Raw genomic sequence first — 12977 nt, forward strand, 5'->3', positions numbered from 1 at the left:
CATGCAGAGCCAGCAGGCTGCAGTTTGAGTCTGCTAAATTGTGCTATTCTTGTGCAGCAAAGCTTGCTTGCGTGTAGGCAAATGTACATTAAATTGTGTAGAAAATTCAAGAGGAGGCAGATAGAGGAGTTTGGGACTTGAGTGACTATTATTTGCATAGAAATGTTTTATATTGGACTAGTGCTTTTACTTAATTACCATAGCAATTCCCCTTTTAAAAAAATTAAGTTGAATAAGTAAATTTATTAAACTAATTTTAAAAAATAAATTATGAAGTCACTAAAGTGGGCTTTTGTTTGTTAGGTTTTGACCTTTATAATGAGCTAGTTTGAAAATAACCATTGGTTACAGATACTTGGGGTAACATACCATCCAATACTGTACTATAAAAATAACATCGTTTTGTACTGTTTTAGTCCCTATAAGCCCAAGCTGGCAGTGTTTTAGTCGATAAAATTCTCGCACAAACTCTGTGGGACTCTTGTGAATCTCACTATAGCTCATCAGTTAGACAAAAGCCACACCTACAAAATCCCTCCTCTAACTTTTGTCCTGCAGAGACTGCTGAGGAACAAGTTCTTCAACTTCTTGGAGACTGTGGTGTTTGATTAAGGGGTTCTCTGAGGCACGCCCCTCATCTTTTTGAAGGTTCGCTGAATTGTACTCTGAGAATCCACTTTAGATCTTTGAAAATATAGTTGTTGAATATTTATTTTCATTTATTTATTTGGCCATGCCGGTCTTAGCTGTGGCACGCAGGATCCAGTTCCCCGACCAGGGACTGAACCTGAGCCTCCTGCACTGGGAGCATGGAATCTTAGCCACCGGACCACCAGGGAAGCCCCAACTCTTAACAAAAGGTTAAAATTTATAGGCAAACTTGAGGCTTTATCTTTAGACTTTTTCTCCTAGCAGTGCCTTGGATCTGAACATTACTCAAAACCATTTCTTGATTTTATCAACTACTGCTGTCTGAAGAGACTAAGGATTTTTAAAATCATCAGTTTAACAGTCCTTCCCTCAATTTATCTCTTTCCTTTCACATCTTACTATAAGCAGGCTGTCTTTTCAACACTTTACTTAGAAAGCTTCTTAGCTAGATCATCAAGTTCTTTAGGCATATTCTCTGCTTTCCACATAACTGAAGAGGATAGCGTTGCTAAGATTTCTGCCACAGCGTAGCAAGGATCGCCCTTCCTCCGCTGTTCTTCATTTCCCTTTCTCAAAGTTCAGATTTCTACTAACAGTCTCTGCAAAGCTTCTCAAAATCCTTCTAGCTTCCACCTACTGCTTGGTTTCAAAGCTATTCCCATTCAAAAAACTAAGATCATGGCATCTGGTCCCATAACTTCATGGCAAATAGATGGAGAAAAAATGGAAACAGTGACAGACTTTATTTTCTTGGGCTCCAAAATCACTGCAGATGGTGACTGCAGCCATGAAATTGAAAGACATTTGCTCCTTGAAAGAAAAGCTATGACCGACCTAGGATATTAAAGAGCACAGACATTACTTTGCCAACAAAGGTCCTTCTAGTCAAAGCTATGGCTTTTCCAGTAGTCCTGTATGGATGTGAGAGTTGGACCGTAAAGAAGGCTGAGTGCTGAAGAATTTATGCTTTTGAACTGTGGTGTTGGGGAAGACTCTTGAGAGTCCTTTGGATAGCAAGAAGATCAAACCAATAAATCCTAAAGAATATCAACCCTGAATATTTATTGGAAGGACTGATACTAAAGCTGAAACTCCAATACTTCACCCACCTGATGCAAAGAGCCGACTCATTAGAAAAGACCCTGATGCTGGGAAAGATTGAAGGCAGGAGGAGAAGGAGGTGACAGAGGATGAGATGGTTGGATGGCATCACCGACTCAATGTACATGAGTTTGAGCAAGCTCTGGGAGATAGTGAAGGACAGGGAAGCCTGGTGTGCTGTAGTCCATGGGGTCGCCAAGAGTCAAACACAACTGAGTGACTAAACAACAACAAGAATGGTAGCCTGCCACTCTCAGTACAGGGTTCAATCAGAGAAGAAGAATCACTAGGATAGATATGAGTGAGTGAAGTCGCTCAGTCGTGTCTGACTCTTTGCGCCCCCATCGACTGTAGCCTGCCAGGCTCCTCCGTCCATGGGATTTTCCAGGCAACAATACTGGAGTGGGTTGCCATTTCCTTCTCCAGGAGATCTTCCAGACTCAGGGATTGAACCCGGGTTTCCCACATTGTAGGCAGACGCTTTACCATCTGAGCCACCAGGGAAGCCTGATATCCCACCAGGGAAGGATAGATATACTCATGCAGACACACACACACACAGAGACACACACACACACAGGAATTTGATCATCCTGAATTGTGTGAGCTATTAAGAAGTCTCTTAAGCCTGGTTCACCAGTCAGGCAGTCTGGAAGGAATGACTGAGATCAAGAGCTAGCCAAACCCAAAAGCATGAAGTTTGAGCCTCATGAGGATAGACTGAAACTGCTACCAATTATTATTGCCTCTAGACCCTGGTGGTGTGAATATCCTGCACATGCCAAGGCTCGTTGTCACAGAGATAAATGCTTACATCTGGCCCAAGAGTTAGCTGCTGAAGGAGAATCCTGGGGAAGATGGAATGCCACGTTACAGCAAGGAGGTAAATCAGCAGATTAGCAACAAGGTGTGAGAGCTATAAAATGCCTGAAGCTCTCTAGATCTCCCACATAAATTTCCCTGTGGCCTGCCCTAGATGGAAACATATGGGAAAGGGAATTCTGTGGAAAGTAGTTCCGGCTGGTTAAATTGACGCATCTTACGTCACCATAATCCATCATGTCTGCGGTCCAGCCAGTAAGAAGGAGGAAGGAAAGGAAGAAAAGCTCATCCTCCTCCATTTAAGGATGCTACCTCAAAGGGATGCTCTAACCCCAGGGGCTAAAACCCAGTCAGGGAGGAGGGAAATACAGTCTTCATTCCAGTGGTCATGGGCATAGGAATTCTGTTCCTGGGATAGGAAGAAGGAGGAATTTAAAGACAATTCACACCTTCTGCCACAACACATTTGCCTCTTCCTAGATGACAGACGATGAGACGGTTGGATGACGTCATTGATACGATGGACATGAGTTTGAGTAGGCTCCAGGAGTTGGTGATAGATAGGGAAGCCTGGAGTGCGCAGTCCATGGGGTCGCAAAGAGTCGGACATGACTGAGCGACTGAACTGAACTGAAGTGAACTTCTCTGCTTGTCAAGCTCTAATTCACCCCAGTGCATGCTTAATCGCTCAGTCCTGACCAACTCTTTTTGACCCTTTGGACTGCAGCCCTCCAGGCTCTTCTATCCACGCGATTTTTTAGGCAAGAATACTGGAGTGGATTGCCATTTTCCTCCTCCAGGGGATTTTCCCAACCCAGGGATTGAACCAGCATCTCCTGCCATTGTAGGCAGATTCTTTACCTGCTGAGCCATCAGGGAAGCCCATTTCACCCCCTATAGACTTAACTCAATTATCATTCTTCCTGCAAAGCCTTCTCTCTTTTTTCCCACTATGTTTCAGGTAAGTCCCTCCATCTGGGTACTTTTTCGTTTACTCATTTAGCAAGTTTTAAGTCCTTCCCTGTGCCAGGCATTGTTCTGGGAACTGGGGAGTTAGCAGTGACTGCAATAAAACCCTTTCCTTTGCAAAGCTCAATGCATCATAATTATTTAATATCCTTTTTTACTCTAAGGCTGTCTCAAATTAAGACAAGAAGGGCAAGATTCATAGATAACTTCAAACATTTTTATTCCCAACTAAATGTATGAATCTATTATCTAGAATTAAGATTAAATAATTGGGTGAGTCTTCTAAAGTACTTCACATTCTTTCCTATAAATCACCAAGGGAATGTCTGTAATTTATAAGTTACATCTCTTTTAGGAAGTCATGGACCTTGAAAGGACCCTGGAGGTTATGAAATTAAACCACCTCAGTTTAGATGAGAAGTCTGAGTCCTGGATCTCAGGACAGTGTGCCATGTTAGTATCAGTACTAGAAGTAAAATCCAAGAATATTGATTTTTGTACAGATGCCCTTGATGTATTGCTTTTGTGTGTGAAAAAAAGAATCACAGTAAAAATATACTCCATTATGTATATAAAAATCAGTCGTTCCAAAAATGATGGCATCAAAATTCAGGTTAAGAAAAAACTGCTACAGGAACAGGGGTTTTTGAGGTGAGTGTATGATAGTGTTAAGGGTATTTTCTAGTTCTAGAATGTGGGGAAAAGATATAAATAATTTGGAAATAAACATATTAGAGAACAGTAATATAGAGTTGTAAAATGTCAGTTATATTTTCAGGGTGACAGATGACACTCTACATCAAGGTCCATGTAGCCCTTTCATAAAATTTCATGGATTCTATTAGAAATCTGCTTTATGTTAATTTGAGATCTATAGCTGCACACATACACTCACACACTCAAAACCAGAACAGCAGAGTTTTAATTTAAAAATTGATATGAAAAATAAAACCATTATGCACAGCTTTGAGTAGCCACTGAAGTTTAACACGTATCCTTGTTCTTTGACCTTTGCTCCCACACACCAACCGACGTGGTCAAAAATACGTGCCCCCGTGCTCACACCTACACTCTCAGCTCTCATCCACCCCTCACACACGGTTCTGATACTTTTGTTCCACCTTCCTCATCTATGGGAAATAGCTGAAGGAGAAATGAAAGTCTCGAGCACAGGTGCATAATGTATAAACGTGTGTACTACACAAAGCCTCTGGAAAACAGCTTGCAGTGAAATAAACCAATTTATTCCAGAAAAATTAATTTTCAGTAGAATTAATGAAAATAGCTAGCCCCTCCAGACAAAATTTGTGAGATCAAATGGGAAGATTGTGATTCAGTTTAATCCATTTTTATAACAATATATCTGAACAAATATAATAAATTGATGGTTTCCTGAGAAAGGGGTTTAAAATAGTACCATTCAATTATCTCTAAAGAAAATAGTTTTATCTTTTTAAGTTGGTACAGGAAGGCTACATTTAATGTTTTAGGGGTCTTGCCTTGAAACCTTTAGTTTCTCTGCTTCTGCACTACATTTCGGTTTAGGAGGATACAGTTGGGTCAAACACCAGATTTTAATGCATACAAATGTGGAAAATCAACAATACTGTTGCTAAAAATACATAAGCTGTGGAAAATTCAAAACTATCAAAGAACACGAATGTTATAAAGTCTCTCTAAAAGTGGTGGCCATTGACTATACATTACTATTGTAGACAAACCACCTTAATTTTATGGGTCAAATTTTTATTATCAAGAATCTTAAAGGTTCTGAAAATCAATAAAATTATGAAAAACAGGAAAGAAAGGCACACATTTCCTCCCCTAATGAGTAAAAATAGCTCACCTTCAGGGCGGGTTAAGATTCTATGAATAAATGGACTTCTTTGGGTTACAGGTGGCAGAAAACCTGACTCAGACTGGCTTAAAAGGAAGTTCATTGTCTCCTATAACTGAGAGATCCAAATGTAGCTTCCGCACTTCAAGCACAGCCTGAGTCAGCCAAACAATTCACAAGTGCTTGGTTGCTCGCCTCTGACTGCCTCCCGTGTGACTGCAGTGTCACAGTCCACACAGATGTGCTCTGGATCGACCATCCTCTCACGTTCAAGACCAAAAAGCCAGAGGAGGCCAGCTTCCTCGGGAGCTCAGTTGCTAACTTGAGTCTTGTGGTCATTCCTGAGCCAGTCGCCATGGCTGAGGATGTGATGTACTAACTGGCTGAGGCCTACGAAGTCTGTTTTACATCTGAGTGAAGACAAAGGTGGAGTCTTAGTCAAGCACGTGGACCAAAGTGGGGGAGAAAAAGTAAATCTCAATATGAAAAGTGGGAGCTGTTTTCTGACAGATGGAGAGTAAATGGATTCTGGAATACAAAACACACATTCATGGGATTAATCTATGATAGGCAGAAATCTCAAATGGGGCCGTCAGTTTAGTCGCTCAGTCAGTTTAGTCGCTCAGTTGTGTCCTACTCTTTGTAACCCCATGGACTGCAGCACGCCAGACCTCCCTGTCCATCACCAACTCCCAGAACTTACTCAAACTCCTGTCTATCGAGTTGGTGATGCCATCCAACCATCTCATCCTCTGTCATCTCCTTCTCCTCCCACCTTCAATATTTCCCAGCATCAGGGTCTTTTCCAATGAGTCCGTTTTTCCCATCAGGTGGCCAAAGTATTAGAGTTTCAGCGTCAGCATCAGTCCTTCCAATGAATATTCAGGACTGATCTCCTTTAGGATGGACTGGTTGGATGTCCTTGCAGTACAAGGCACTCTTGAGAGTCTTCTCCAACACCACAGTTCAAAAGCATCAATTCTTCGGTGCTCAGCTTTCTTTATAGTCCAACTCTCACATCCATACATGACTACTGGAAAAACCATAGCCTTGACGAGATGGACCTTTGTTGGCAAAGTAATGTCTCTGCTTTTTAATATGCTGTCTAAGTTGGTCATAGCTTTTCTTCCAAAGAGCAAGCTTCTTTTAATTTCATGGCTGCAGTCACCATCTGAGGTGATTTTGGAGCCCAAGAAAATGAGGTTTCTCACTGTTTCCATTGCTTCCCCATCTATTTCCCGTGAAATGATGGGCCTGGATGCCATGATCTTAGTTTTCTGAATGTTGAGGTTGAAGCCAGCCTTTTCACTCTCCTCTTTCACTTTCATCAAGAGGCTCTTTAGTTCTTCTTCACTTTCTGCCATAAGGGTGGTGTCATCTGCGTATCTGAGGTTATTGATATTCCTCCTGGCAATCTTGATTCCAGCTTGTGCTTCATCCAGCCCAGCATTTCCCATGATGTACTCTGCATATAAGTTAAATAAGCAGGGTGACAAAATATAGCCTTGATATGCTCCTTACCCAATTTGAAACCAGTCTGTTGTTCCATGTCCAGTTCTAATTGTTGCTTCCTGACCTGCATACAGATTTCTCAGGAAGCAGGTAAGGTGGTCTGGTATTCCCATCTGTTGAAGAATTTTCCACAGTTTGCTGTGATCCACACAGTCAAAGGCTTTGGCATAGTCAATAAAGCAGAAGTAGATGTTTTTCTGGGACTCTCTTGCTTTTTTTATGATCCAATGGATGTTGGCAATTTGATCTCTAGTTCCTCTACTTTTTCTAAATCCAGCAGCCCACTCCAGTATTCTTGCCTGGAAAATCCCATGGACAGCGGAGCCTGGTAGGCTACTGTCTATGGGGTGGCAAAGAGTCGGACACGACTGAGTGACTTCACTTCACTTCACTTCCTCTACTTTTTCTAAATCCAGCTTGAACATCTGGAAGTTCACAGTTCACATACTATTGAAGCCTGGCTTGGAGAATTTTGAGCATTTCTTTACTAGTGTGTGAAATGAGTGCAATCATGCGGTAGTTTGAGCATTTTTTAGCATTGCCTTTCTTTGGGATTGGAATGAAAACTGACCTTTTCCAGTCCTGTGGCTACTGCTGAGTTTTCCAAATTTGCTGGCACATTGAGTGCAGCACTTTCACAGCATCATGTTTTAGGGTTTGAAATAGCTCAACTGGAATTCCATCACCTCCTTTGGCTTTGTTCGTAGTGATGCTTCCTAAGGGCCACTTGACTTTGCATTCCAGGATGTCTGGCTTTAGGTGGGTGATCATACCATCATGGTTATCTGGGTTGTGAAGATCGTTTTTGTGTAGTTCTTCTGTGTATACTTGCCACCTCTTCTTAATATCTTCTGCTTCTGTTAGGTCCATACCATTTCTAGATAGAATATTACTCAGCCACAAAAAGGAACAAATTTGAGTCGGTTCTCATGAGGTGGATGAACCTAGAGCCTGTTACACAGAGTGAAGTAGGTCAAAAAGACAAAAACAAATATATTAATGCCTATAAATGGAATCTAAAAAAATGATTCTGATGAACCTACTTGCAGAGCAAATAGAGATGCAGCAATAGAGGTTCAGACATAAAGAATGGACTTGTAGACACAGCAGGGGAAAGAGAGAATAGGACAAATTGAGAGAGTAGCTTTGAAATATGTATATATTGTGTTGTTTATTTGTGAAGTTATGTCCTACTCTTTTGCAACCCCATGGACTGCAGCCCTCCAGGCTTCTCTGTCAACAGAATTTCTCAGGCAGTACTGGAGTGGGTTGCCACACCCTCCTCCAGGGGATCTTCCTGACCCAGGGATGGAACCTGTGTCTCCTGCATCTCCTGCTTTGCAGGCAGATTCTTTAGCGCTGAGCCGCTGAGGAAGTCCTGGATGTATGTATACCTATGGCTGACTTGTGTTGATGTGTGGCAGAAACCAACACGACATTGTAAAGCAATTATCCTCTGCTTCCCTGGTAGCTCAACTGGTAAAGAATCCTCCTGCAAGTCGGGAGACCTGGGTTGGGTAGATCCCCTGGAGAAGGGAAAGGCTACCGACTCCAGTATTCTGACCTGGAGAATTCCATGGACCGTATAGTCCATAGGGTGGCAAAGAGCTGGACAAAACTGAGCAACTTTCACTTTCCAATTAAAAATGAAAGATTTTTGAAAATAAGAATGAAAATAAATTGAAAGAATGTGTCAGTGAAAAAAATCAAGTAGTCCAGTGATTACAGTAAACGTAATAGATTAAAATTTCTAAAAAACTTAAAAAAACACACAAAAATTCTTCTTCTGTTGTGAGTCCCACTAGCCAACAGAGCCAAGTTATGTAGAGGTAACCCCTGGTGGCACAAGTAAAGTGAAAGTTGCTTAGTTGTGTCCGACTCTGCGACCAGGCAGACTGTACAGTCCATGGGATTCTCCAGGCCAGAATACTGGAGTGGGTAGCCTTTCCCTTCTCCAGGGGATCTTCCCAACCGAAGGATCAAACCCAGGTCTCCCGCATTGCAGGAGGATTCTTTCCCAGCTGAGCCACCAGGCAGAAGGAAAAACTGATGTAAAACCAGGACACAAGACATGTATCAAAGCTCCCTTTTGGGAGATACTGGCGCTATGGAGACCAACAAAGGGAAGGTGCAAAGTTGGCACCCACTCGCTCAAGTGAGGTAGGCAGGGTAGAGATGGCACCCACTGGCTAAAGGAAAGGGGAAAAAACCTTAAATTACAAAATACAACAACAACAAAGATGGCGTCCACCGACGGGAGAGAGCCCAAGAGTAAGTGCAAAGATGACACTCCTTTCCTGGAGAGCACCTCTGTGGGTCCCAAACCTGTGTTAAATCAGATGCCTGCCCCTCGGATCAATGCCTGTGCATGTGTGCTAAGTCACTTCAGTCGTGTCTAACTCTGTGACCTATGGACCATAGCCCACCAGACTCCTCTGCCCATGGGATTCTCCACACAAGAATATTGGAGTGGGCTGCCATGCCCTCCTCCGGGGGATCTTCCCGACCCAGGGATCAAACTTGTGTTTCTTTTGTCTCCTGCATTGGCAGTGGGGTTCTTTACCACTAGCACCAACTGGAAAGCCCCAAGTCAATTTTCCCAGACAAGCTAATGAGCTTCTCCCTCACAAAGTGGATGACTGCTGCCCTGGGTCATGGGGACAAGTGAGCCCTTTAAGAGCCATTCTTCAGATCACTATAGCCGGTGGGTCTTGTGAATGCAAGCCCTGTTGGTTTTCAAAGCTAGAAGTTTTGAGGCTGTCTCTTGAGCACAGATCTTAAAAGTTGGGGTGCTGATGAGCAATACAAACTTTCTGCTTCTCAGAGTTGCTTCTCAAGCTCTGGGTTTGAGGTCCCTCCATACTCAGGATAGCTGTGCTGAGCGTGGGGCTTAAAGTGAGATTGTGTCCCTAACTGAGATGTAGGTCTTCTCTCATTTGCTAGTTTTCAGGGTTTGTTTCTTTTTTTTTTTCGGAGGAAGTTTTTCCAAATATAGCTTTAGATTGATGTGTTCATGGGAGGAGGTGAGTTCAGGATATTTCTATATCACCATCTTGAACCACCATCTTTTTTTAAATTTACTTAAAAAAAAATAATCTCTTTTCAAACGTTTATTTATTTAGGCTGCATCAGATCTTAGTTTCAGGTCTTCGTTGCACCACGTGGGATCTTCAGTTGTGGTGCTCAGGTTTCTCTCTAGTTGTGGCTCTTGGGCTCAGTAGTCACAGCGCACAGGCTTAGTTACCCCACAGCAAGCAGGATCTTAGTTCTCAGTCAAGGATCGAATCTGAATTGGAAGGCGGAATTCTTAACCACTGGATCACCAAGGAAGTCCCTTAAACCACCATCTTGATGCTCTTATATTACCCTCTTATGAACTTGGGTTTTATTCTTAAAGAGTTATTTTCTAGGAATAATTCACAGTCATTTGATCATTTTCCATATGAAGGTTCTAAGAAATGTAGGAAGCATTATTTGAGCTAAGAATTATATTTTCAACTAAAGAGACATAAAAGACTGTTAATATAGTTAAAATCTGTTCCATGTTGAGGGGATTCACCCTAAATCAAAGCATACTTAAGACAATTAGAGCATCCACCATCTATATATGCATATACTAACATATATATAAGTACATATATAGTTAAATAAATATACATATATTGGAGAAGGAAATGGCAGCCTACTCCAGTATTCTTGCCTGGAGAATCCCACAGACAGAGGAGCCTGGCAGGCTACAATCCATGGGGTCACAAGAGTCGAACACGGCTTAACGACTAAACCACCACCAACAACAACATATATATGAACTGGCATGTCATATCACAAAACACACACCAGAATATAATAATCTAATGGATAAAGTAAAATGATTGTAAATAAAATTTCTAATGTTCACTTCTCACATTCTCCTGGGGCTCATACACACACATTAAACCACTGTACCAGTCAATAGGAGAATCTGGACCAGAACTCAAGTTTCCTGACTTCAGTTCAGAGGTGTTTCCTCTTAATTTAATGCTTTTCATCTTTCTAATATCTAGCAGAACTAAAATGTAAGAAAGGCTTTTGTTCCAGACAAGATGGGAAAAGGGCCTACCTCCTACTAATAACTACAACAATAATAACAAAAAAAACCCTGAATAAGGGGGGAGAGATGAGTTAGGAGCTTGGGATTAACATATACACATTACTATATGTAAAATAGGTAAACAATAAGGACCTACTGTATGGCACAGGGAATATACTTAATATTTTGTAGTAGCCTGCAATGGGAAAGAATCTGAAAAAGAATTTGTGTGCGTGTGTTTATAACTGAATCACTTTGCTGTACACCTGAAACTAACACAATATTGTAAACTGAATACACTTAACAACAACAAAAGAAATAATAAACAAACCCTTAACAAAACACCTCCCGGAAGATCTGAAAAGTAAAAAAAAAAAAATGAACTAGTGAGAATATGGGAGATCTGAGGAATAGCTTTCCTCTGTTTTTTCAGTCAGTTCAGTTCAGTTGCTCAGTTGTTTCTGACTCTTTGCGACATCATGGACTACAGCACACCAGGCTTCCCTGTCCAACACCAGCTCCGGGAGCTTGCTCAAACTCATGGCCATCGAGTCGGTGATGCCATCCAACCATCTCATCCTCTGTCGTCCCCTTCTCCTCCTGCCTTTAATCTTTCCTAACATCAGGGTCTTTTCCAATGAGTCAGTTCTTCGCATCAGGTGGCCAAAGCATTGGAGTTTCAGCTTCAGCATCAGTCCTTCCAATGAATATTCAGGACTAATTTCCTTTAGGATGGACTGGTTGGATCTCCTTGCAGTCCAAGGGACTCTCAAGAGTCTTCTCCAACACCACAGTTCAAAAGCATCAATTCTTGGGCGCTCAGCTTTCTTTATGGTTCAACTCTCACATCCATACATGACTACTGGAAAAGCCGTAGCTTTGACTAGATGGACCTTTGTTGGCAAAGTAATATCTCTGCTTTTTAATATGCTGTCTATGTTAGTCATAGCTTTCTTGCAAGGAGCAGGCGTCTTTTAATTTCATGGCTGCAGTCACAATCTGCAGTGATTTTGGTGCTTCCCAAAATACAGTCTCTCACTCTTTCCATTGTTTCCCCATTTCTTTGCCATGAAGTGATGAGACAGGATGCCATGATCTTAGTTTTCTGAATGTTGAATTTTAAGCCACTCTTTCACTCTCCTCTTTCACTTTCATCAAAAGGCTCTTTAGTTCTTCACTTTCTGACATAAGGGTAGTGTCATCTGCATATCTGAGGTTATTGTTATTTCTCCTGGCAATCTTGATTCCAGCTTGTGCTTCATCCAGCCTGGCATTTCCCATGGTGTAATCTGCAAAAAGTTAAATAAGCAGGGTGACAAAATATAGCCTTGATGTACTCCTTTCCCAATTTGGAACCAGTCCGTTCATTGTTCCACGTCCGGTTTTAACTGTTGCTTCTTGACCTGCGTACAGGCTTCTCAGGAGGCAGGTAAAATGGTCTGGTATCTCCAGATCTTGAAGAATTTTCCACAGTTTGTCATGATCCACACAGTCAAAGGCTTTGGTGTAGTTAGTAAAGCAGAAGTCGATGTTTTTCTGGAACTCTCTTGCCTTTTTTACGATCCAATGGATGTTGGCGATTTGATCTCTGGTTCCTCTGCTTTTTCTAAATCCAGCTTGAACATCTGGAAGTTCACGGTTCACGTACTGCTGAAGCCTGGCTTGGAGAATTTTGAGCATTTCTTTACTACTGTGTGAGGTGAGTGGAATTATATGGTAGTTTGAGCATTCTTTAGCATTGCCTTTCTTTGGGATTGGAATGAAAACTGACCTTTTCCAGTCCTGTGGCCACTGCTGAGTTTTCCAAATTTGCCAAATTTGCCAAATTTCCAAATGGCATATTGAGTGCAGCACTTTCAAAGCATCATGTTTTAGGATTTGAAAGAGCTCAACTGGAATTCCATCACCTCCACTAGCTTTGTTGGTAGTGATGCTTCTTAAGGCCTGCTTGACTTTGCATTCCAGGATGTCTGGCTCTAGGTGAGTGATCACACTATTGTGGTTATCTGGATCATG

Source organism: Bos mutus, chromosome 2 (genome assembly GCF_027580195.1).
Source record: "Bos mutus isolate GX-2022 chromosome 2, NWIPB_WYAK_1.1, whole genome shotgun sequence".
In the NCBI taxonomy this organism is placed as follows: domain Eukaryota; kingdom Metazoa; phylum Chordata; class Mammalia; order Artiodactyla; family Bovidae; genus Bos; species Bos mutus.